Source organism: Engystomops pustulosus, chromosome 7 (genome assembly GCF_040894005.1).
Source record: "Engystomops pustulosus chromosome 7, aEngPut4.maternal, whole genome shotgun sequence".
Lineage (NCBI taxonomy): Eukaryota > Metazoa > Chordata > Amphibia > Anura > Leptodactylidae > Engystomops > Engystomops pustulosus.
In genome coordinates, this window is record NC_092417.1 from 129918924 (window position 1) to 129945750 (window position 26827).

Consider the following 26827-nt stretch of genomic DNA (forward strand, 5'->3'; position numbering starts at 1 on the left):
TGGAACCTCATAATACACACCTCATATGCAGTGGAACCTCATACAACACATAACTTCTGACTCAGAACCCTCTCTCCTTCTCATGTACATTTAATTAATATTTTTAGTCTTTAAACCAGCACACATTCATACATGCAGAAAGACATACATACAAGCAAACAGGTGCAAACAGATATAGCTACATGCAGACAGACACATGTAGGCAGACACAGATACATGCAGGCAGACATACATACATGCAGGCAAACACAGATACATGCAGACAGACAGACATGCAGGCAAAGACATCATCACACATGCTATGCACTCAATATATGGATCAGTAATACACATCAATTCATGTCACATACCATCATACCTCCCAACTTTTGGGCGAGAAAAAGAGGGACAAAAAGCGCCTCCACTTTTTTCTAAACCACGCCCACTCACAAGCACAGTAGATAGTACAATGCCCCTTACCCTTGTCTCGTGTATGTTCGTGCGGGTTGCTGCGCTCGCCACACGGCTCACCTCGCCGGGATCCAGCGGCATCTCCTGCAGCTCTTCAGCTCCTGAGTTCCCGTGTCCTGTGTGACTGTGTTCCTGTTCCCATCTGCCTGGACCTTGGATTGGACTTGGCATTGCCTCGATGATACCTGCCCTGACCCTGTGCCTGGATCTGACCACAAGACTGTCTCCTGTTAAGGTACCTCGACCTTGGCTACCACCGTGGGCTAGTTGCACCTGTGGAACGACCTGGTGGTACCCTGCCGCAGCAAGTCCAACCCACTTTGCGGTGCGATCTGGTGAAGAACAGGTGCCACTTAGACACAGGTCAGAGGTGTCGGCTAGTACCGGTGGTAGATCTGCCCTGGATCCTGCCGAGGTTCCGCTTCCAGAACTGGCTGATCTTACCACCTTCATGGTCCAGCAGTCTCAACAGATAACCGCCCAAGGAAAGCAACTTGGACAAGTCACCGCTGCCCTGCAGCAACCGTTGGCTACTCAGCAACAGTGTCCAGTACCCGCGATACCTCCCAATACTATGGCTGCATTGTCTCCTGCTGAACCCGGGCTGCGTCTATCCATGCCCTCCAAATATGATGGTTAGGCCAAGTTATGCAGTGGCTTCATTACTCAGAGCTCATGTTCTATCGAACTCATGCCTACGTAGTTCACCACAGAGCAGGCTAAGGTGGCTTTTGTGTTCAGCCTTCTTTCCGGAAAAGCCCTGGCATGGACAACTCCCCTCTGGGACAGGAACGATCCAGTCACGGCTCTCCATGTTCCTCGCTGAGTTCCTCAGTCTGTCTGGAACCTGCCTGGGCTTCTTCAGCTGAGGGGATTCATCCCTGACAGCGATGAGTGAAGGATGGCGTTCAATACTCTTGACATTTTGAGTGTCTTGTAATGCCCTTTAAACTCTGCAATGCACCAGCAGTGTTCCAGGAATTTTTCAACGTTATCTTCTGGGACTTGCTCTCCACTTGTGTTGTTGTCTATCTGGACGATATTCTGGTGTTTTCTCCTGACCTGCAGTCTCATCAGGTGCACGTCCTGCAAGTTCTTAGGCGCCTAAGGGCCAATTCCTTGTATGCTAAGCTCGAGAAATGCCAGTTTCATCAAAGTAGCCTACCTTTCTTAGGATACATCATTTCTGACAAAGGGCTACAGATGGATCCTGCCAAGCTGTCTGCCGGGCTTCAGTGGCCTCACCCTGTGGGTCTACATGCTATACAGAGATTACTGGACTTCGCCAATTATTACCGGCAAGTTATTCCACATTTTTCCTCTCTTGTATCTCCTATTGTGGCGCTGACCAAGAAAAACGCCAATCTGAGACTCTGGCCTCCGGTGGTTGAAGAAGCTTTCTCTAAGCTGAAGTCTGCTTTTGCCTCTGCTCCAGTTCTCAACTGGCCTGATACTGAGAGACCATTCCTGCTAGGGGTTGATGCCTCATCCATTGGTGCTGGAGCAGTTCTCACCCAGAAAGGGCCCAAAGGTTGAACCCTTACCTGCGGCTTCTTCTCCAAAACCTTCTCCACTATAGAGGGGAATTTAAATGGTGATCGGGAACTTCCGGCCATAAAGCTAGCATTGGAGATATGGCGCCATCTTCTGGAAGGAGCTCATCATCTGGTCTATATCTGACCACAAGAATCTCCTGTACCTCCAGACCTCCCAGCGTCTCAATCCTCGACAGGTTTGATGGTCCCTCTTCTTTTCCCGGTTCAACTTCTTGATTCACTTCCAGCTGAGAAGAACATCAAAGCCGATGCCCTCTCTCGTGCGTCTTATGTGTTATTGGGGAAGAACCAGCTGCTCGTCATATCATTCCTCCGGAACTTCTGGTTGTTGCTGCTCCTGTGGACCTACAGCAGCTTCCTCCTGCCAAGATCTATGTCCAACCAGCTCCTCGAAAGAGGATATTAATTTGGCTGGGCACCCTGGGGTGCAGAGGTCTATCGCTCTCATATCTTATTACTACTGGTGGCCAGATCTAGACAAAGACATTCAAGATTTTGTGAGTTCCTGTACCCATAACAAGTCTTCACGTCTTAAGCCAGCAGGTCTGCTCCTGCCGTTGCCGATACCTAGTTGCCTGTGGACAAACATAGCCATGGACTTTATTACGGATCTCCCATTTCCTCCCGTAATACAGTCATCTGGGTGGTAACAGATAGGTTCTCCAAGATCTCCCACTTTGCAGATGGCCTGGTCTGCCATCTGCTGACTCCACGTCTTGCCAGCTTGTTCTTTCTTCACATATTTAGGCTTCATGGGCTTCCTCAACACACCGTCTCTCACTGGGGTGTCCAATTAAGCTGGACTTCTCTTCTGCCGATCATCCGCAGTCTAACGGACAAGTGAAGAGGGTCAACCATACTCTGGGCTGCTATCTACGGCATTTTATCTCTGCTCGTCAGGAAAATTGGGCTACCCTCTTACCTTGGGCAGAATTTTCATATAATTCTCTGGACTCTGAATCTGCCGGTGCCGCTCCCTTCTTTGTTGCCTTCGGACGACTTCCACGTCCCCCTCTTCCTCTGTCAATGCCTTCTGATGTTCCTGCCATGGAGGAATTGGTCCAGGACCTCAGATCCTTCTGGGCGCAAACGCGGCAATCTCTTCTTCAGGCGTCCGCCCATAACAAGACCCAGGCCAACAAGAGACGCAGGTTTCCTCCAGTCTTCTCTCCGATTGATAAATTGCGGCTGTCTTCAAGATATGTGCGGCTGAAGATCCCCAGCTACAAGATTGGTCCTCGCTATCTGGGTCCATTTGAAGTGCTAAAACGCATTAACTCCGTGGCCTATAAGCTGCGTCTTCCTTCCACCATGCGCATCCCGAACTCCTTCCATGTCTCCCTTCTGAAGCCAGTCATCCTGATGTGTTTCTCTCGGCAAGTACCACCACCAGCTCCTGATCTTTTTTTTTTTTTTCATTTACTTTATTTCCTACCACTGGCATGATGTTCCAGATCTGCATAAATGACAGGTTGATTTCAGGCTCTCATGAAGACATATTGTTGCTGCCTGATCACAACAGTGGTCAAAAATTGCAGCGGAGGCAGTATTTATTGTATTGCTCCAATATGTACCCCTGCTGTATGGTTAATACTCTAGGGCTTACTTACAAATTTTGGGGATTTGGCTGCTGTAACAGGTATTTATCTCGGGATTGTGTTGCATGCGATCGGATTGTGGTGCAATTGCGCTGTCTTTCGGACGATCCGACTGATTCGGACTGAGCGCTGGATTTACTTTTCAAATTGTGTCGCAACCAATGTACTTACATACACCAGGAAGAAGAAGGGGAACTCCGGTGGACCTGAGCCGGGAAGCAACAGATGCAGTAAATCGGGCGCATGATCTTTGTTTATCAAGACACAGTGCATTGACGTCGGACAATGCACTTCGGGTGAACTCCGTCAGCCGGGTAAGTAAATGTGCCCTTTTCCTCCTGCTGATGTATTATTACACCAGTCAGTGGCAATGGGTTAATAGCTGATCTCCAAAGACAACACCTTCAGATTACATACACATAAACATCAATCACAGAAATTCCACCTCAATAAGGTCACTTGAAGTTGTAAAAAATCGATTTTTATTTTTAATATATCTAAAAATCATTTATGTAATTAGACAAATGCTCAGGGGACAATATCCCTGGCTAGAAACGGCATGGGTACAGGTCAAAAGTCTATTACTGTGCAATTTTCAAGTGAAACAACATACATTTAATTACTGTATACATATGGGAAGGAAAAAGGAGGTAATCCAACAGTCAATTCGTATATATAGATGGAAAACAGTGCAGTGCTAATAATTAGCACACAGATCCTTACCCATGAATGAAAACCACACGCCGTCACTTGTACACTGACAGTCACTTGTTCAGTAATTTATTGATGTTTACTCCCTGTGGGGCCCTTAGCAAAGGGTTACATGTGGGGGAATGGAGCACACAGCACAGAGCAGCTTACTTCTTCCTAATGAGGCAGCTCTCCATGTGCAGCCATAGGCTATATTCACACTGCCGTTGCTCGCCCGTACCGTACCGTAGCGGGCAACGGCAGTGTACGGGGAGAGGAGGAGGAGGTGAGCGCAGCTCACCCCCGCCCCTCTCCATAGCAACCTATGGTGCACGGCCCCGTATTACGGGAAAAGATAGGACAGGTCCTATCTTTTTCCCGGGTACGGAACGGTACGGTGCCGCACGTGTGCGGCACCGTACCGCTCCCGTAGGGTGCCGTGCGCCCATAGGAGTGTATGGGGGACGTATATCGGCCGTATATACGTCGGCCGTATATACGTCCCCCATACGTTCGTGTGAATATAGCCTTAGTGTCAGATATCTCTCCCTCTGTCCCTCTATGTGACTTGACAACTGAAAAGGCAGAAGCTGCAGAGGAAACATTTCACACTGGATGATGGGCGTTGCCCCATATCAGCTTATCTCCTGCTGCTGTAACCCCGGGATGATTGTATCTCTCCACTCTCTGTCATCGTGGGCAATGACTTACACTGGGGGGCGGAGCCAGCATACAAATGGTGACAGAGGAGGCAGTAAACTCTGCTCCCTGCCTCATGTTTTCCGCGCTGCATTGCGTCGGGACTAGGAGCCAGTTGGTTCGGACATTCTCCCATCTGTCGGGGGCGGCGGACAGCTATGAAAAAAAACGCGACAGTTCCATCAAATCTGGGACCGTTGGGAGCTATGCATACCATCACTAACCCTGTGGTGTCTGCAGCAAGCCCTGGTATCACACAGAGCAGTCTTTACAGTTTTTCTCCTCCACCTCCTTCCTCCCGATTTATGAGCTCCCATATTTCAACTTTATTGCAGCTCCATGTGAAGAAGAGATGAGGGGAGGGTTTAACCTATAATGTGCTGCATCACACAGGCTCTGAATAGCTCAGTATCCTTTGCCTGTACTGTGCCTTGTCAGAGAGGGGGAAGAACAGTGCAGGACACAGCACTTCCTCAGTCATCATCACACTAAATAAAAGTGTTAATGTGCACAGTGTGTGTGGCACCCTGATCGTTTGGCTCTAAGGTGCATGTAAGTTACTAATGAAGAAGCCAAGGAAGCAGCACCCCAAAGAAGTATAAAGTGTTTATTCACCAACAGTGGGAAACATATAACATTTCAGCCCCGCCATGGAGCTATTTTCAAGTCCTTGCACTTGAATGATTGTTACATTGTATTAATAAGATCTAGTTTCTTATAGTTGTGACTATTATTATCTGTGCAATAATTAACAAATAGGTTAGCTCCTTGGGATAAACTAAATGAAATACTTGTTGGAATTTTGATACAGTTGCTTTAACCCCTTAAGGACGCAGCCATTTTGTAGCTTAAGGCTCAGCCCGATTTTTTGGATTCTGACTTGCGTCGCTTTATATGGTTATAACTTTTGAACACTGCTACTTATCAAAACGATTCTGAGATTGTTTTTTCCCCACATGTTGTACTTCATTTTAGTGGTAAATTTTGGCTGATAAGTTTTGCGTTTATTTACAAAAAAAAAAGAAAATATGATAAATTTTTTGAAAAATTTGCCATTTTCGAAATTCTAAATCATTGCGTTTTCAGGCAGATAGATTTACCACCTAAATAAGTTGCTGAATAACATTTCCCATTTGTCTACTTTACATTTTCATAATTTCTGAAATGTCTGGATAAGTTATTTTGATGTCACGCGGCTTACAAATAGAATATCGCTTTTCCGGATTTTCAGAATTGACTATTTTGGGGATAAATACAGTTTTGAATGAAATTTTACATATTTAGCATCAAAACCCCCTATATAATCTACCCATTTTCAAATCTGCACCCCTCAAGCTATCAGAAACAGCTTTTACGAAGATTGTTAACCCCTTGAGATCTTCATAGTAATTGAATCAAAATGGAGGTGAAATTTAGAATGGTCATATTGTTCCCTTATACGTTCATTTAGCACTAAAATTTACACATTTCCAAAATATAAAAAGAGAAAACCCACCATACAATTTGTTCTGCAATTTCTCCTGAGTACAAAGACCCCCCACATGTGGCTGTGACTTGTTTTATGGGGGCACAGCGAGGTGCAGAAGGGAAGGAGAGCGCTGCAGCTGCCAGGATTTTAGTTTCCTCATTGGCCCCTTTTGAAGGCTATAACATTTTCGCTTTTCCGTTATTTGGGCCATGTGACGGCATTTTTTTTGCGGAACGAGATGCTTTTTCCATTGTTACCATTTTGGGGTTGGTATCACCTATTGTTGAAAATTTAGGAACTTTTTTTGAGGGCAGGAGTAGAAAAGCATCAATTCTGTACTGGATTTTTTACTTTTTTTTTTTTTTGGTGTTCATCGTATAGACTAATAATCATGTTATCTTTATTCTATGGGTTGATACGATTACGGGGATACCAGACATGAATATATTTTCTTACGTTTTACTAAATTTGTCAAACAAAACCCTAATGTGAGGAAAAATCTATCATTTATGTATTGCCGTCTTCCAAGTGGCATAACATTGTTACTTTTTTGGCTACGGAGCTGGTTGATGGCTTGTTTTTTGCGGGGCATGTTGTACTTTGCACCAGTATCATGTCTGAGTACATATGATTTTTTGTTCGCATTTTATAGCATTTTTTGTGGGATTGAAAAGGTAAAAATCATAATTTTTGGAGGGTTTATAACAGTTTTTTTTTACGGCGTTTATCGTGGGGGTTCAATAATGATTTACTTTTATTCTACGGGTTGTTACGGACGCGGTGATACTATATATGTGGGGTTTGTGTTATGATTTAGACTTTTTTTTTGAGTTATATGTCTCTTTATATGTTTTGGGGCATTTTTAGTGATTTATGACTTTATTTTTTTATTGAATAACTTTTTTTTTTTTAACTTTTTCACTTTTATACCATGGGACATGAACAAGCAATCATCTGATTGCTTCTTCATGATAATATTCTGCAATACTGATGTATTGCAGAGTATTATCAGTGTCAGCCTATACACTTGCATAGGCTGGCACTGTGCCAGTAAGATGACGTCACAGACGCCACCTTACCGGCAATTCTTGCAAGTAACTCTGGGGTCCAGATCGGACCCCAGAGTTGCTATAGCAACGATCGGCGCCCCCCGAAAACGGTTCGGGGGGGCCGATCGTGGGGGAAAGATCCCCCAGATGCATGTTAGATGCCGCGGTCGCGCTGACCGCAGCATTTAACGGGTTAAGCACCCGCGATCGGAGACAACTCCGATCGCGGGTGTTACACTGGGGTGCCGGCTATTAGTTACAGCCGGCACCCCGTGTTTCCCGATGCCGGTTCGGCTCTGATCCAGAGCCAAGCCGGCATAAGCGCCGTGGCGGATATATCCGCCACTGAGCGCTAAGTCACTGCGCTCCGTGGCGGATATATCCGCCACGGAGCGTGAAGGGGTTAATATCATACTAGTAAGACTTTACTTCTGGAAAGGGAAAATTGTTTGAGAAGCACAAATTAAAAGTAATTATGGGTCCTAAAGATACAGGAAGAAAGTCTGTGTCTCCAGTAAAAGAAAGAAAGCACTAATAAAGGGAACAATCAAAATAAATTGAATACATTTTGGATTACTCCACCAAAAAGGTCTTGTACACAACAGAACCAAGAAGATGTGGAAGGGATAAAATAAAAAAGTACAGTGTCAAAATTTGCAGTCTTAGACGAGGTGATAAATCTAGATGCAGGAGAAAACTGTGACTAGCTTTGATAAACAAATGTAATGTAGCTATTGAGGATTTGTATTGGAAAAACGCAAAAATGCAATGCTGCTATAGCGCAAATGACCTGACAGGTGTGGGTTTTCAGGGATATTATTCAGTTTTTGAGAGCTGATCTGAATAAGGTAGGAGTAAAACAAAAAGATGTGGAAGAAAGGACAAGGAAAGTAGAAAAAAAATAAGGAGCATGAAAAAACGTTGGATAAGATTTCTAAAGAAATTTGAGAATTGTAGGAGTACCTGAAAATGAAGAGGGAAGTGATCCAATATCATTTGTTCAGATAGAAAAAGGAATTGGAAGGGAAAATTTATCTAAATGTTTTGTTTTTATTGAATGTGCTCACAGGATTCCACGGGGACACCACCCACTTGGGGAAAGATCTCAAACTCTAATCTGTAAGATATTACTCTGAACAGATAAGGATATTATCCTCAAAAGAATAAAGGAAAATGTAGAACTGAAGGTAAATGGAAACAAAGTTGCAAATTTCTCTAGAGCCTGAGGAACTTAAATCTACTTGAGAGGAAAAGTTTTCAGGAAATTAAGAAAACTGAGTAGTAAATATAACACGTACTCATTTATTTTTCCACACTTGTAAGCTCTTATATGAAAGGATTCATTAACAACCAGTAGTGGTGTAGAAATTGACATTGAGGTGATAGTGGGGTATGTCTGTGTGAATGTGTTCTATACTTGTTACTTGTTTTAGAGAGGTGTTGGCATTAGCAGGGTACTGTGCTACTGTATGTAACACTTAAGTCAAATAGACCTCTAACTAGGGCTCATGTAAAGGTTTTGGCACAGAGGTGCTGTGTTACGGCAACTTTCACTAGCATCTTTATGTCCTCAAACTAGGACTCATACATGAATACACACACGGCGAGTCTCATTTGTATCTAATTTGTCCTTTGACTCGGACTTAAGTTTGAGACACACGTTTGTCCAAGCCTACATTGTGCAACTTGTTCAATTAGTTAGCACACGGCATGCACCTCCATACCCTGTCATTGGTCAGTGGTCCTAAAATTGGACTCATACACAGTCATACATATCGGTCTCACGCTAGCCCAATTGAATTATTAATTTGTGGATCCAGTGGTTGCTGCAGTTCAACCCTAGATCAAAACTTTCTGTACACCATAACACCAATCTTAAAAATAAAAAAGCTCAACCCCACCCCACCCCCCGACATGTTTTGCCATTGATATAGCGTCCTCAGGGGGTATCAGGTCTGATGTCAGCTTTTTTATTTTTAATAAAAATTCATGTGCGTCCCCGTGAACAGCCGTGTGAATGAGCCCTTAGGTATACGGTACTGTGTAAAGATGTGAATTTTTGAGGGATGAGCTGATGTTGTCTTTGCTACCTTTTTGAAGTCTGTAAGGGCTTTTGATCACTAGTTATTAAATTTGTTTATGTGTTTCAAAATGTCAAAAAAGTGGCATTTTGAAAAATTGGGCGCAATTTTGCATTACTGGGTTCAACAACGTTATTATATTTTGATAGAAAAGACATTTAACATGCGGGGATACCTTACATGTTTATGATTTTTACTGTTTATTTTATATTAGTTCTAGGGAAAGGGAGTGATTTGAATATTTAGATTTTTTATAATTTTATTTTTTTTTACTATTTTTCATACCCCTGGATTGGTACTACCATACACTGCAATGCTACAGTACGGCAGTATATGTGGATTTAACACATGATCTATTACAATGTACCACTGGCACATTGTAACAGGTCTTGGAAATATAACAGAATATACTTCTGTATTCACAGTATATATTATTTATTCATTTAGACTGTAGATATTCTAATGTAGTCGGGAGCTGTATGTTTTATAGTAAATTCTAAGTGGCAATGTAAATATTATCATTTATTTAGTACACACATTATTTATCCTAAAGCACAGTGTGGTCATTTGTGGTGTGAGAGGTATATATTACATTCCTTTGGGGCACAATGTTATTCAGGTAACACTATGGTGTAAGTGACTGTAGTGTCTTAAGGATCACAGAGGTGCTGCAAGGAGCCGACTACATGTGCCTGCTGCAGCCTGACCACCTTTGTTTTCTTACACAGGACTGCTGCCACCCCCTTTATGTAAAGTGCTCATGTACATAGGATGCAGTTGTTTTGCAATTATATTCTTGTACATAGGGGGCAGTATTATAATAGTTATATTCTTATACATAAGTGGCAGTATTATAGTAGTTATATTCTTGTACATAGGGGACAGTATTATAGGAGTTATATTCTTGTACATAGGGGGTAAGATTATAGTAGTTATATTCTTGTACATAGGGGGCAGAATTATAGAAGTTAGCTTGTATATGGGAGAAAGTATTTTAGTAGTTTTATTTTGTATATAGAAGGCAGGATTAAATGTGTTATTCTATATGTATCAACATCTACCAACAATTTGTCGATTATAACCCCACCCACATTGTCTGACCACACCCACTTGTATTGACTCTGCCCATAAAATGGGGCCGCTTTTACAGTTTTTTTCAGGGCAATTTTAAATCCCAATCCGCTCATATTAATTCATAGAAATATTGACTTTCAGAAAAAGTAATGTATTTGTGATAATCCCTGTTTTCAGGCACACAAGCCATTATAAATCTGCCCCTAAAAGCTCTAATCACCCCTTTTCCCTAAAACATATAAACAATAAAAATCATAAACATCATAGACTTACAAAAATCATAAACTTAAACCTATGAAGATTACACAAACATATTGACGCTGCTGCCGGCGGCCCAACTGCAGCTTTTGTGCAGGTACAAACTGTATCTAAAGCACCTCTTGGGGAGTCAGGAGACCACTCCACGAAATATGGCACATGTCCTATGTTGTAGCAGATTTGCAGTGTGACTGCTCATCTTCCTATCAAAGGACAAGGGGAGAACACTGCTCACCTCTCCTGCTCGCCCTGTGCTTGCAATGCCAGATTGCATGGCTGTGTGAATGCAGCCTTAGGACCAGGGCCGCATCTGCCATGAGGCGGGATGAAAATTTCGCCTCAGGCGGCAGATGCGGAGCCCTGAGGCAGGCGGCGAAACAGCTGTAGGTGATTTGGGCACTCGCCCGAATCACCCACAAGTAGTGCGGACCTGCCGCTGCCTCGATTCCTCACAGTAGCGCTGATGGAGGACGCTGGCGGCATGACATCATCAAACGCCGCCTGTGTTCTCCATCAGCGCTACTGTGAGGAATCGAGGCAGCGGCAGGTCCGCACATGAACAGCAGTGCTGCTGGCAGGAGGAGGGGGAAGGCTGGCTCCCGGTGGGCTGATGAAGGAGACGGGAAGCCTGTGCAGAGGCTTCACTGGCTGGTGGAGCAGCAGTCAGATGGAGAGTTATCACTTTGCTGCTGCTCCACCACAGCCGGGCAGCCAGAAAGTATCCACCGCTGAGCTCTCTGCTCCTGCTGTAGAAGCTCCGATGAGCAAGCTTCGCCCACCAGCTCAGAGCTCCTGAACTTCATCAGCAGCTATGTGTGCTGCTGTGTGTAAGGTACAGGTATGTTGCTGGGTGTATGCTGGGTGTATGCTGTGCATGTTGCTGTGCATGTTGCTGTGTGTAAGCTACAGGTATGCTGCATGTTGCTGTGTGTATGCTGCTGTGTATGCTGTTTTGTATGTATGCTGTGTATAATGCTGTGTATATGCTGCTGTGTGTATGTTGCATGCATGTTGCTGTGTGTATGATGCTGTTCATGTTGCTGTGTGTATGATGCTGTTCATGTTGCTGTGTGTATGTTGCATGCATGTTGCTGTGTGTATGATGCTGTGCATGTTGCTGTGTGTATGATGCTGTGCATGTTGCTGTGTGTATGATGCTGTGCATGTTGCTGTGTGTATGATGCTGTGTATGCTGCTGCCTGCTGTGTGTGATGCTGTGTATGCTGCTGCCTACTGTATGTGATGCTGCATGTATATGCTGTGTGTATATGATGCTGTGTATGCTGCTTCCTCATGTTTGTGATGCTGTGTATGCTGCTGCCTGCTGTATGTGATGCTGTGTGTATGCTGCATGTATATGCTGTGTGTGTATGATGCTGTGTATGCTGCTGTCTGCTGTGTGTGTGTGATGCGGAGTGTATGCTGCGGCCTGCTGTATGTGATGCTGTGTGTATGCTGCATGTATATGCTGTGTGTGTATGATGCTGTGTATGCTGCATGTATATGCTGTGTGTGTATGATGCGGAGTGTATGCTGCTGTCTGCTGTGTGTGTATGATGCGGAGTGTATGCTGCTGTCTGCTGTGTGTGTATGATGCGGAGTGTATGCTGCGGCCTGCTGTATATGATGCTGCATGTATATGCTGTGTGTATGGTGCTGTATCTGATGCTGTGTATGCTGCTGCCTGCTGTGTGTATGCTGCATGTATATTCAGTGTGTGTATGATGCGGTGTGTATGCTGCTGCCTGCGGTATGTGATGCTGTGTATGGTCCTCCTGCTTACTTATTTTTGACCCCCTCAGTTACTCTTTTGACCCCTCCATCTACCACCTGCTGATGTACCAGCAAGATCCTCTGAAGAAAAATGGGTAAGTCATGATTCATTATAGGAGTAGTGGTTTATTTCATATATATGGCTGATGCATGTATAGATTAAAAATGTCTATTAATGTGGAATGTTAATGTAGTAAGTTGTATGTACATATATATATATATATATATATGTACAGATATAATGTTTCGCGTATTTATGTACTTTTAGTGTAAATACTATTTAATTTCTATTACTATTTAAATTAATTTAGTTTTGTATTGTTTTATTACAAGAGACCGGGTTCTGGTTACCGATCACATGCGTTTCCATAGAAACGTATACGTGATCGGGCCAAGACCCACCTCTGTACACTAGTGCTATGTTAGTAAACACAGCGCTAGTGTTAAGTTGCGTATGTACATTCAGTGGGCGGTATATAGAAGGAGATCAGGGCTAGGATTTTTTTTTTTTAAAGGGGGGGGAGGGGGCAGCATTTCAGTTTTCGCCTCAGGCAGCAAAAAAGCTAGAATCGGCCCTGCTTAGGACTCATGCAGAAGAACATATACTCGACCAGACTGTAGCCCAGACGAGCATATAGTTTCGTACAGGAGAGAGGAGGAATGAGCACTGCTCACTGCTCCCCTCTCCGTAGAGAAGTGCAGGGCCGGCACCGTAGTACGGAGAAATATAGGACATGCTCCGTGCATGAATATCGTGTGGTGAAACAATGACCCATATTTATTATTAGTGAGGCAAACTGCATTAATGCAAACTGTTTGCCCCCAAAGCACATGAACTGAGTGCATAAGATTGCTTCTGTTGCAATCAGTTTAACGGGCGTGCGACACATTGATGTCAGACTTCTGAAATCAATGCGGCTGCCGGTTTAAATGTGCACAATTTTGTGTTGCGGGGTACATAGTGCAAAATACTAGCACAAACACTTCATAAATACATGCGCAACCAGTTTGCACATTTATATATGCAATACCACAAAAAAAGGAAACAAAAACCAAAATGTTGAAAGCATAAAATAACACCTTTTTAGATCAATTAAAAAAAATCCATTTAAAAAGACAAAAAACATACACAGAAAAATTCCACCAATGGTCTTTAGATCACTCCAGATCACAGTAAGCCTGTAAAGAGGTATGGAAAAGTCAAGTCCTCAGAACCAGTCAATGTATTTGCTTTTAAACAAGTATTGCGCATTACTCAGAAGAACAACAGAGGACAAGGGACACATATACAGACCAAGGGTGGACATCACCCGACATGTGTTTCGTCCTTGCTTCTTCAGGGAAAAGCAGGTGAAACACATGTTGGGTGGTGTCCACCCTTGGTCTATATATCCCTGTATATGTGTCCCTTATTCGCTTTGAGCTGGCGCATGAAGGTGACACTTTTTATATGATGTGGAAATATTTACATTGATGCCATTTGTGGGACTATAAGACCTTTTGATCACTTGGACAAATTCCGTTATGGCGCTCACCACTTGTAATAGCAATAATAGATCAAGAAATGAGATGTTTATGGATTTTACTAATTAATTAATTTTATATCTGTTCTTAAGAAAGGGGATTGATTTTAACTTTTTGGAAAAAAATGTCTTTCTTATTTTTCATGTGATTGATCAAACGGTAGGTGTTCTCCTTATGGAGAGATTGCCAATTAAGGCCACTTTAAAGGCATGTGGAGACTTAAAGCCTTAGATGCTCCACTACGGAAACCTGGGAAGTATGCAAATATGTTTTTCAAGGTGTTAAATGGAAAACAATGCCTCCTTTGGCTACCTTGAAAGGCATCCCATTTAATACCAAGTATGACCTACAAGAAGTCTAAAAACATGATGTGGGATAAATTCCAGAAGGAACAGACTCCCAACTGTAGACAGCACTGTTTCGACCTGGTTGGGTCTCCTATGTGAAAAGCTATTGATTAGGGTCACTGGAGGGAGCCAACTCCTGTCGCTCACGCGGAGGAGCCAACTCATTCGTGAACGACTCATCACTATCACACATCATGGGGTCTAAAGTTCGAGAGACTCGAACTCGGAGTCCGGACACACGCTTCAACAGCACCCGGAGACCAAAGTTGTTCACTTGAAAAAGGGGACCCCTGTTCCCCGAAACGCGTTGTGATGATCTGTGACCTATTCCTTTTATCCTAAATAAATCCTTTTGGAGAATATTTATATCCAGTCTCGTTGGGCGCCTACCGCTTCTGCCCTCTTCGACCCGATTATATGATATATGACTCTGGCTTCTGCCAATGTCCTAAAATGGACACTGTAGATCAGCCTAAAACTACATGGGTGAACTTAGTGATCTTGAAACAAACCATCGGAAACACATTCCACCATAATGGTTAAACATTCTGCAGTGCCCACAATGTCCCCCTGCTGAAGAAGGCACATGTGCAGACTTGCCTGATGTCTATTAATGAACACCTGGATGGTTCTGTGAATGACTAGGAGTAGGTGCTGTGGTCAGATGAGAAAAAATTGCGTTCCTTGAGAAGAGAAATGCTGCCTCTGACACAAAGAACACCATCCCCACTGTCAAGCCTAGAAGTGGAAGCATTATGTTCTGGGGGTGTTTCTCTGATAAGGGCACAGAATAATTCACCAGATCAATAGGAGAATGGATGGAGCCATGTACTATAAAATTCTGACAACATCCATCCCTCCACTAGGACATTAAAAATTCTTACAAAACCAGGATGAAGTAATTATTTCCCTCACTGTATCAGTGCATGCTATGGATGAATAATATAACTTTTATGATTCACCTATCAGTGGGCAATATTCATTGACAGGGGCAACTTTACAACCAAGGTATGATTGATTGATGACAAATTATTTTTGTGGAGCTAAAAACTTATATAGAGACAGAACGGTCAAGATGTTGCTGGTTAATGCATTAAATGTCAACCTTCCAGCTTGTATTGCTATATAATGCTCTATAAGCAGTAAGAATATCCCTGCAGAATATCCCAGCAGCCTAATGCAGTTCTTTAGAGTGCCCTAAAGGGAAATTATTTCCACCTGTCCATAATAACAGCAGCCTCCTCTACACACCTGCATGGAGAAAGTTTTTGAGAAGGCCCTGCCTAGTGTCAGGAAAATATCCCCATATCTCTCGATGTGATGTGTGGTTCCAAATCATTGTATAGTACGAGCTGCTCGGTGAATCACTCAGACCTTCACATGTTTGAGAGAATTCCAATTTATTTAGGTTGCAGACAGTTTTTATAGGTTCTTGAGACAAAGGAACCTACTGACCATACCCACATTCCAATAGCCTCTGAAAGATGATCTGTGTAGTTGGGGGGGATGGTAGAAGAACAGATTCAAACTGGGATTCTATTCCCTCACAATTCCTACCTTTTGTGAATAATTTCAGGTACTGCTCAGGTGGTACATTGACATATGCTAATCACACATCCAGGACTTATCTGACCACTTCACCTGCTTCCCCCCTGAGCATCCTGAACATTACATGACAACACAATTCATGTAAATCCATTGTAAAGGGCGGAATCTCTACATCCTATTGGTCTATATCCTTATACATGTCACCCTACCAACCCCTGAGTACTATTAGACATGGTATGCGGCGCACACACTGTAGTAGGAGTGGTAGGAGTAATAATGTCCATAGCACCATTCTTCTTCAGCTGTCGCTGTCTCGTTGTAGTTTCTACACGTTGATGTGTCAGAGATACTTGGGATGACCCTTCAAAAGACTCTCAGGTGTCACATCAGGACCATCTCATCACCTGGGTGCAGGTCCTCTGCGCTAGCTACTTTAGGTTCTGGAACTGAAACAGATACTTGGTTATGCACCTAAGAAAAAATGTATCTGCAGGTTTTTGGACATCCCACCAGTTCTCTATGACACTTCTGGACAACCTTAGGGAAGTATATGTTCATCCATGGGGCAATTCTAAAAACAACCTCAGTAGGTGAAAAGACTTTTAATCCCTAGAGCTCTCGTCAACTATATTACTGCCCCAATAGGGATTTTTACTTTAGTCTCTAGAATAAGGTGGACTAACATATTCCTCGATCCCTGGCTGTGGTCTTTACAGTTGCTTTAGTTACAGGATAGGGTTCAGATTACCCAGAAAAGAGGTCCACACACACAAGCACATGTTCATAGCTACTTACCTTTGGTAGCTGTACTTAGCCAATCTGCAACCTCTGGAAGGGGTAAAGCGGCTTCGGAGTGTATATATGAGGGTCTTCACTACTCTCCCTACATTGTACTTAGCATATATAAACATACTTGTGTAAATGGACAGTAGCAAAAGTGAATCTAAGTGATACTCCATACTTATCCACCATGGAGCATATAGAGTCTTAGACTGGTCTCTCACCCTGTGGGTGCACTAAACCATCATAGGGTAAAGGGCCCTTGGCAGACATTGCTTGTCACCTTTTTGCCATAGTCCACCCTCCATCCATGGGGTCCCAGTTTTACTCCAGTCTTGCTTCCTCACCTGTGAAGCCTGTTTCTATAAAAATAGGAGTATAGATAACCGTACTAGGACAGTGAGGGTCACGGACTGTACTGATCCAGGCTCCTTTCCCCTAGGCTTTCTAGTAACCAGTATGGTCACTTCATGTGTTATAGTTTTATAGGTTTTACCTTCTAGTATGGACCTTTATTGTAACACTAAGGCCTCTATCAGCTATTTCAAAGTCTCATAGTTGTTGATAACCTTACTAGATCATGTCAGGAATCATAAGGAATCCCAAAAGACTCACATTCTTACCCTCTGCCACTTTACACCCCTCCATCAGTGCCTTCACCTCTGCCTCCTGTACAGACAGGTAGGTCAGGAGTGGTTCTGCTGCTGTTACTTCATGTTGTGTGACCACTGCACATCTGATGTAGAATTAACCTCATTCCTGGTTTCTAAAGCCATCTACAAAAAAAAAACTCAAAATGCAGATTAATGATATATATGCAGTTTTGACATTACAAAAAGGTAACTGGTTCATTAATCATTAAGATAATAGAAAATTTTAAATACAACCCGTCTACCTCATGTCTCCCCCCTTTGAATCTAGCGAAAGTAGTGGAGCTGGATTCAATGTAATACATCATAAAGAGGGCACATTGTAACCAAGTCATGAAGAGGTGAAATAGTAACAGGATAGTCCAAAACAAGTACAGAAGCTTTTTATACACAGGCAGCAGTAGGATACAAAACCAAGAAGGGTCCAGGTTGTCATGTTACACACGATCAGCAGAGCTTCCGGCCTGCTTCCTCTCCTCTGAGGTGCTTGGCTTAAACTTAAATGAGAACAATAGAAAGTGAACAATACATTCCAGAAAAAAACACAGTTTTGGGACCAATGCCGATGTATCAATGCTGTATAATTATTTTAAAACTATAGAGTCATACTGGGGACACATACTAGGGGCACATACTGGGAGACAGTGTTACTGAGCAGAAGCATCACTAGAGACAGTGACGTAGGAGGCTTCTAGGAGTGTTATAACTTCTGCCTAAAAGGCTCCTAATAATAATCTCAGTCATAGCTGCTGAATAGGACTAATAGTATGGGATCATAGGGAGCTTTTACTCCTGGTTAAAACATTAAAATTACAGATGTTGCACCGAATCAAACCCAAAATCTGCTTAGGGCCATGAGGGTTATCAGTCCTCAGTAATGAACACACATTCTCTTTGTTCCTTTCTTCTCTTACATTCCAACACTTGTCCCCCTCCCCCCCCCCCTCCTGTGTTCACTGAGACAAGGGGGGGAGGCAGCCCCCTCCTTCTCCCTGTGGTGTCTGTAGTACTATGTGTCCCAGCATACCAGGGAAGGAATCTAACACACCATTGTAACATCTAAGTTCACTGTATCATCCTACACAAATTGCTAAAACTTTTGACCACACCCTTCAAACTTTAGGTGTATTATAAAGTTTTACACTACATGTCTGATTTTATTAAACATACATCACAGGATTTCTCAGGTCCAAGCCTGCAATGAACAATGTCCACAATTGTGTGCTGTGCTTTCCTCACATCTGGTAACTTTGATGAAGTACCATAAGCACTATACATGATATAGACAAAACACATATTTATATTTTTGCCATAATCTGCAGGACTGTAAAATGGAATAAACTCATAGAACATCTACAGTATCTGGCAAGGATCAGCTCAGGGAATCCAATTGGGACTGCACAAACGTCCAGGAGGTTTCCCCACAGAAGTCCAAAATCCGTAACAAATATGTTACTACCCGGGTTTTTGGACTTTGCAGTTCTGAGAGGTGACTCTTAGATAAGAAGGCACAGTCTCCTACATTTATTCCCTGGGTACTATATCTTAGTTGTCTTCTAAAGTTACAACAATACAGCTAAATACAGCTGAGCGGACTGTGGGTGCAAATCCAAAGATCTTTAGGCAATGCATTATTCCTCATACCACTACTAAAGTATATCAAAGTGAGATGCCCCCTACAGGAGAAACATCTGAAGACTATGTCTTTGTTCTGTGCAGAGCCCGCACTTTTTCTAATCTAGTCTTGACCGGATATATTCCAGTGTGGAAGTTGGGTCTAGGTGCCACATGCCTCCCGCCTGTCTGTTTCTTTGTCAAGAAATGACTGCAGTCCCCTTCCTTGAAGCAGCTTTGGATCCTACCACACAAAATAAATTTATAAAGTCCGACTGTCCAAACTCAGTCTACTTTATCTCAAGCGAATTACCATCCACCAACTGCTCTTCTAGGTGACTCTTGAGGTAGGGGCGATTCTAGAATGTAATCTTTCTTAAAACCAGTACAGTACAGTATCACAATAGCGCTATCAAACACACATGTTAAAACTCACACAATACCCATATACACTACCACTAGAGATGAGCGAACATACTCGTTCGAGCATTAGTGTACTCGAAACTGCTCGTTGCTCGGACGAATACTTCGCCCGCTCGAGAAAATGGCAGCTCCCGCCGTTTTGCTTTTTGGCGGCCAGAAACAGAGCCAATCACAAGCCAGGAGACTCTGCACTCCACCCAGCATGACGTGGTACCCTTACACGTCGATAGCAGTGGTTGGCTGGCCAGATCAGGTGACCCTGGGATAGACTAGCCGCTGCCCGCGCTGCTCGGATCATTCTGTGCCTGGATGCCGCTAGGGAGAGAGCTGCTGCTGGTCAGGGAAAGCGTTAGGGTGTTCTATTAGAATAGTGTTAGGCAGGAGTGATTCAACAAGTACCCAACAGCCCTTCTTAGGGCTACAATAACGTTTACTTTTTTTTTTTTGTTTGCTTGTGGCTGGGCTTGCTGGCACTAGTAGTGCAGCTAGTACCATATTGTGAGGAATTTGCAGGGGGACTTGCTACCGTTGTGTTTAGCTCTTAGTGACACACATATCCACCTCAAACACCAAAGTGGGAAAATTTATTAGGGGTTTGATTTCAATTAGGCACAGTCTGCCATTTACTTTTTATTTTACGTTTATTTTTTCATAACTCAGCGTCATCTCATCAGTGTGCTTTCATACTTGGCTAGAAAATAGCCATAGGAGAATCCAAACGGCTTACTTACGCCAACAGTAGCGTTATATATATTTGATTTCTGGTTCATCTGCTGGTGGCTGTCCTTGCTGCAGTGCATCTACTAGCAAATTGTGAGCAATTTGTAGTGAGAGTTGCGACCGCTGTGTTTTGCGCTTAGTGACGCACATATCCATCGCAAAGACCGAAGTGGGAAAATTTATTAGGGGTTGGATTTCAATTAGGCACAGTCTGCCATTTCCTTTTTTATTTTACGTTTATTTTTTTAATAACTCAGCGTCATCTCATCTGGCATAGCAGTGTGCTTTCATACTTGGCTAGAAAATAGCCATAGCAATAGGATAGCATCGTTTGGTTTTAAAAACTAAAAAACACAAAAAAAAACAAAAAACACAAAAAAAAGTTAAAAAAAAATTAAAGTTATAACTCTCATTTTCAAAATGTTTAACCCGAGGGCTAGGGGTAGAGGATGAGGGCGGGGACGTGGGCGTCCAACTACTGCAGGGGTCAGAGGCCGTGGTCCTGGGCGGGGTGAGACACCACCTGCTTATGAGGGAGCAGGGGAACGCCGCAGAGCTACACTCCCTAGGTTCATGTCTGAAGTTACTGGGACTCGTGGTAGAGCACTGTTGAGGCCAGAACAGTGCGAACAGGTGATGTCGTGGATTGCCGACAATGCTTCGAGCAATTTGTCCACCAGTCAGTCTTCCACGCAGTCCACCCATGTCACCGAAATCGGCACTTCTCCAGCTCCTGCACCTCAGCCTCCTCCCCCCCAGTCTGCCCCCTCCCAGGAAAATTTGGCATTTGAACCGGCATACTCTGAGGAACTGTTTTCTGGACCCTTCCCACAGTCACAAACCACTTGTCCGGTTGCTGCTGAGCAATTTTCCGATGCCCAGGTTTTCCACCAGTCGCAGTCTGTGGGTGATGATGACCTTCTTGACGTAGTGGAAGAAGTGTGTAAAGAGGTGTCCGACGATGAGGAGACACGGTTGTCAGACCGTGGGGAAGTTGTTGTCAGGGCAGGAAGTCCGAGGGGGGAGCAGACTGAGGGATCGGAGGATGATGAGGTGACAGACCCAAGCTGGGTTGATAGGCCGGGTGAACACAGTGCTTCTGAGACGGAGGAGAGTCCTCGACCAGAACAGGTTGGAAGAGGCAGTGGTGGGGCCAGACGGAGAGGCAGGGCCAGACCTGGTGCATCAGCGCCAAATGTGTCAACTAGTGAAGCTCCCGTGGCGAGGGCTCCTGCGGCGAGGGCTAGATTTTCAGAAGTCTGGAGGTTCTTTAAGGAAACACCGGATGACCGACGGACTGTGGTGTGCAACATTTGCCAAACCAGGATCAGCAGGGGTTCCACCACTAATAGCTTACCTACCACCAGTATGCGCAGGCATATGAATGCTAAACACCCCACTCAGTGGCAACAAGCCCGTTCACCTCCGGCCGTGCACACCACTGCTCCTTCCCCTGTGTCAGCTGATAGTCAGCCCCCTGCCCAGGACCCTGCCACAAAAACCCCATCGTCGCCTCCACGATCCTCCACAGCATCCACCAGCGTTCAGCTCTCCATACCCCAGACGCTGGAGCGGAAACGCAAATATAGTGCAACCCACCCGCACGCCCAAGCCCTTAATGTCCACATCTCCAGATTGCTTAGCCTGGAGATGCTGCCCTATAGGCTAGTAGAGACCGAGGCCTTTCGCAACCTCATGGCGGCGGCCGCCCCATGGTATTCGGTCCCCAGCCGCCACTACTTTTCCCGATGTGCCGTCCCAGCCCTGCACCAGCACGTGTCAGACAACATCATCCGTGCCCTGACCAACGCCGTTTCTGACAAGGTCCACCTGACCACAGACACGTGGACGAGTGCTGCCGGGCAGGGCCACTATATATCGCTGACGGCACATTGGGTTAACTTGGTGGAGGCTGGGACCGAGTCTGACCCTGCGGCTGGTCATATACTGCCGACGCCGAGGATTGCGGGGCCTACCTCGGTCCAGGTGTTTCAGGCCTACTATGCCTCCTCCTCCTCCCACCCCTCCTCCACCTCCTCCTCCGAACTACCATCCGTGGGCATGGCGCCATCAGTCGGTAGCTCTAGGCACAGCAGCAGTGCCGTCGCTAAGCGACAGCAGGCGGTGCTCAAACTGCTGAGCCTAGGCGATAAAAGGCACACCGCCCAAGAACTATTACAGGGCATCACGGCGCAGACTGATCTGTGGCTGGCACCGCTGAACCTGAAGCCAGGCATGGTTGTGTGTGACAACGGCCGTAACCTGGTGGCGGCTCTGCAACTCGGCAGACTGACACATGTGCCATGCCTGGCCCATGTGTTAAATCTGATAGTTCAGCGTTTCCTCAAGACATACCCCAATCTGTCTGATTTGCTCACGAAGGTGCGCCGCATCTGTGCGCATTTCAGGAAGTCCAGCACAGATGCTGCCACTCTCAGGGCAGTGCAGCGCCGCCTCCAACTGCCCGCTCACCGACTGTTGTGCGACGTGCCCACGAGGTGGAATTCAACACTGACCATGTTATCCAGAGTTTACCAGCAGCGCCGAGCGATTGTAGACTGCCAGATGTCAACTTCCACCAGAACTGGTAGTCAGGTCAGTCAGCTTCCTCAAGTCTACAATGAGGAGTGGACGTGGATGTCTGATATCTGTCAGGTGCTGAGTAACTTTGAGGAGTCAACACAGATGGTCAGTGGCGATGCCGCCATCATCAGCCTCACCATCCCGCTGCTTGGCCTGTTGAAAAACTCTCTGATCAGCATGAAGTCGGAAGCTTTGCGCTCGTCACAAGAGACGGGGGAAGAAGATTCCCTTGTTGATAGCCAAAGCACCCTTAGGTCTGTTTCTCAGCGCATATCGGAGGAGGTGGAGGTGGAGGAGGATGAGGAGGAAGAGGAGGAGAATGTTGGCGAGACACAAGAGGGGACCATTGTTGAGTCCTTCACTGTTCAGCGTGTATGGGCAGAAGAAGAGGAGTTGGAGGAGTTGGAGGAGGAGGAAATGGACAGTCAGGCCAGTGAGGGGAGTGAATTCTTACGCGTTGGTACTCTGGCGCATATGGCAGATTTCATGCTAGGCTGCCTATCCCGTGACCCTCGCGTTCAAAGAATTTATTCCAGCACCGATTACTGGGTGTTCACTCTCCTGGACCCACGGTACAAGCAAAATCTTTCCACTCTCATCCCTGGAGAGGAAAGGAGTGTGAGAATGTATGAATACCAGCAGCCCCTGGTGCACAAGCTGAAACAGTATTTCCCTTCTGACAGCGCTAGCGGCAGAGTGCGTAGTTCTGCGGGACAAGTAGCGAGGGAGAGTAGGCGAGCAGGCAGCTTGTCCAGCACTGGCAAGGGTACGCTTTACAAGGCTTTTGCCAGCTTTATGTCACCCCAGCAAGACACTGTCACCTGTCCCCAGTCTCGGCAGAGTAGGGCTGATCTTTACAGAAAGATGGTGAGGGAGTACGTAGCTGACCATACCATCGTCCTAAATGATCACACAGCTCCCTACAACTACTGGGTTTCAAAGCTGGACATGTGGCACGAACTGGCGCTGTACGCCTTGGAGGTTCTTGCCTGCCCTGCCGCAAGCGTCTTGTCCGAGCGGGTTTTCAGTGCAGCTGGTGGCATCATAACCGATAAGCGTACACGCCTGTCGACTGACAGCGCTGACAGGCTGACGCTTATTAAGATGAATAAAGCCTGGATTTCTCATAATTTCCAATCTCCACCAGGTGAAGGAAGCTCAACCTGAATAATTTATCCACTCCTCCACCTCCTCATTTTCCTCCTTCTCCTCCTCTTTGTACAGTAAAGCAGAGGAAACTGGCTATTTTTTGACAGGGCCCACTGGCTCTAGCTATAGTACTTTATGCATTTAATTTTTCTGGAGGGCCACCGACCCGGTCCTCTGTTTTAAACAATTTTTGGGAGTGCCACATACAGGCACGCAATCTATTCAATTTTTCTGGAGGGCCACCTACCTGCTCCTCTGGTTTGAAAACTTTTTTGGACTGCCACATACAGGCACTCAATCTATTTTATTTTTCTGGAGGGCCACCTACCTGCTCCTCTGGTTTGAAAACTTTTTTGGACTGCCACATACAGGCACTCAATCTATTTCATTTTTCTGGAGGGCCACCTACCTGCTCCTCTGGTTTGAAAACTTTTTTGGACTGCCACATACAGGCACTCAATCTATTCCATTTTTCTGGAGGGCCACCTACCTGCTCCTCTGGTTTGAAAACTTTTTTGGACTGCCACATACAGGCACTCAATCTATTCCATTTTTCTGGAGGGCCACCTACCTGCTCCTCTGGTTTGAAAACTTTTTTGGACTGCCACATACAGGCACTCAATCTATTCCATTTTTCTGGAGGGCCACCTACCTGCTCCTCTGGTTTGAAAACTTTTTTGGACTGCCGCATACAGGCACTCAATCTATTCCATTTTTCTGGAGGGCCACCTACCTGCTCCTCTGGTTTGAAAACTTTTTTGGACTGCCACATACAGGCACTATCCAAATTAAATTGTCTCCATAGCAGCCTCCACACGTTGTCTCCATTGCTACCTCCAAAAGTCGTCCATATAGCTGCCTCCATACATCGTCCCTTTATCAAACGAGGTGTGTCAGGCAGAAATTTGGGTTGTTTTCATGGATTCCACATCAAAGTTGTTAACTTTGTCGCCACCCAGCTGTGTTATCCACAAAATATACTGGCAAACTTTTATCATTTACCAATATTATTTCAGCGCTTCTTGCGCATCTGTTTACATTCCCCTCTCTCGCCATATCCCAAACTTATAAGAACGCTACTACACTTGATCTTATACAAAAGGTTCTTAGAAGTGCTGTTTGGGGAGTAGCCTAGAGACAGGGGCTTGGATTGGCGAAAGCTCGTCTGGAAGCGGAGCGCCAGCTCCATCCCAAGATCCAACTAACATAGTTTTAAGTGCAGCACCTTTAATCTACTACTAGTTCACTGCCTCCATAATAATAATAATCTTTATTTATATAGCGCCATCATATTCCGTAGCGCTTTACAAATCATAGGAAACAAATACAAATGTAATGTAACAGAGCACAACATTTGTATGGAACAACAGGAGTGAGGTCCCTGCTCGCCAGAGCTTACGGTTTATGAAGATGATGGGGTAACACGAGGTAAAAGAATTTTTAATGGTCAAGCCATTCTTCTTAGGGAATAGAACAAAATATAATAAATGGAATTGCTGTCGCTTGAACCACTCAGCCGTCACCAGGTCCAGGGTGAATGGGACTGCATAGAAGTCTGGTGCCTGTTGGTTGCTGGATAACAGATGGGAGGACGACACAGGACGGGTTAGTAGAAGAGTTAAAACTTCATGCAGTTAATGAGTGTTATAGGCTTGCCTAAAGAAATGGGTTTTAAGAGCACGTTTGAAACTTTGGAGGTTAGGTATTAGTCTGATAGTCCGGGGCAGAGCATTCCATAGAATTGGTGCAGCTCTAGAGAAGTCTTGGAGACGCGAGTGGGAGGTCCGCACTAGGGTAGAGGTTGATCTAAGATCACTGGCGGATCTAAGAGCACGGGTTGGGCGATAGACTGAGATAAGAGAGGAGAGGTAGGGGGGTGCAGCATTATACAGAGCTTTATGGATGAGGGTTATTATTTTAAACTGTATTCGAAAGGAGACTGGCAGCCAGAGCAGCGACTGGCATGAACTGTAGGCATACATGGTCCCCTTATCAAACGAGCTGTGTCAGGCAGAATTTTGGGTTGTTTTCATGGCTTCCACAACAAACTTGTTAACTTTGTCGCCACCCTGCTGTGTAATCCACAAAATATACTGGCAAACTTTTATCATTTACCAATATTATTTCAGCGCTTCTTGCGCATCTGTTTCCATTCCCCTCACCCGCCATATCCTAAACTTATAAGAACGCTATTACACTTGATCTTATACAAAAGGTTCTTAGAAGTGCTGTTTGGGGAGTAGCCTAGAGACAGGGGCTTGGATTGGCGAAAGCTCGCCTGGCAGCGGAGCGCCAGCTCGATGCCAAGATCCAACTAACATAGTTTTAACTGCAGCACCTTTAATCTAGTTCACTGCCTCCATACATGGTCCCCTTATCAAACGAGCTGTGTCAGGCAGAATTTTGGGTTGTTTTCATGGCTTCCATGTTAACTTTGTCGCCACCCTGCTGTGTAATCCACAAAATATACTGGCAAACTTTTATCATGTACCGATATTATTTGAGCGCTTCTTGCTCACCTCTTTTGGTTCCTCTCTGCCACCCATTGGTTTGAAGCCTGAGTCCATTTAGGGTATGTCGCCATGCCACTCTCTAGCCTGCCGCTGCCTCTGCATGAAGTCCCCTATAGTGTCAGGGTCAATTATTGGATGTTTTAGATGCTATCTAGCTTCATTCTGTCACTCTGTCATGGCCATGCTGTTGCCCATAATTTTGGCATAATGGTGCGATTAAGCAGCCTCAGAGGCATCCATGCATGCTGCCCCTGCTGTTTCCTGTCCATTTCCGTGGTGT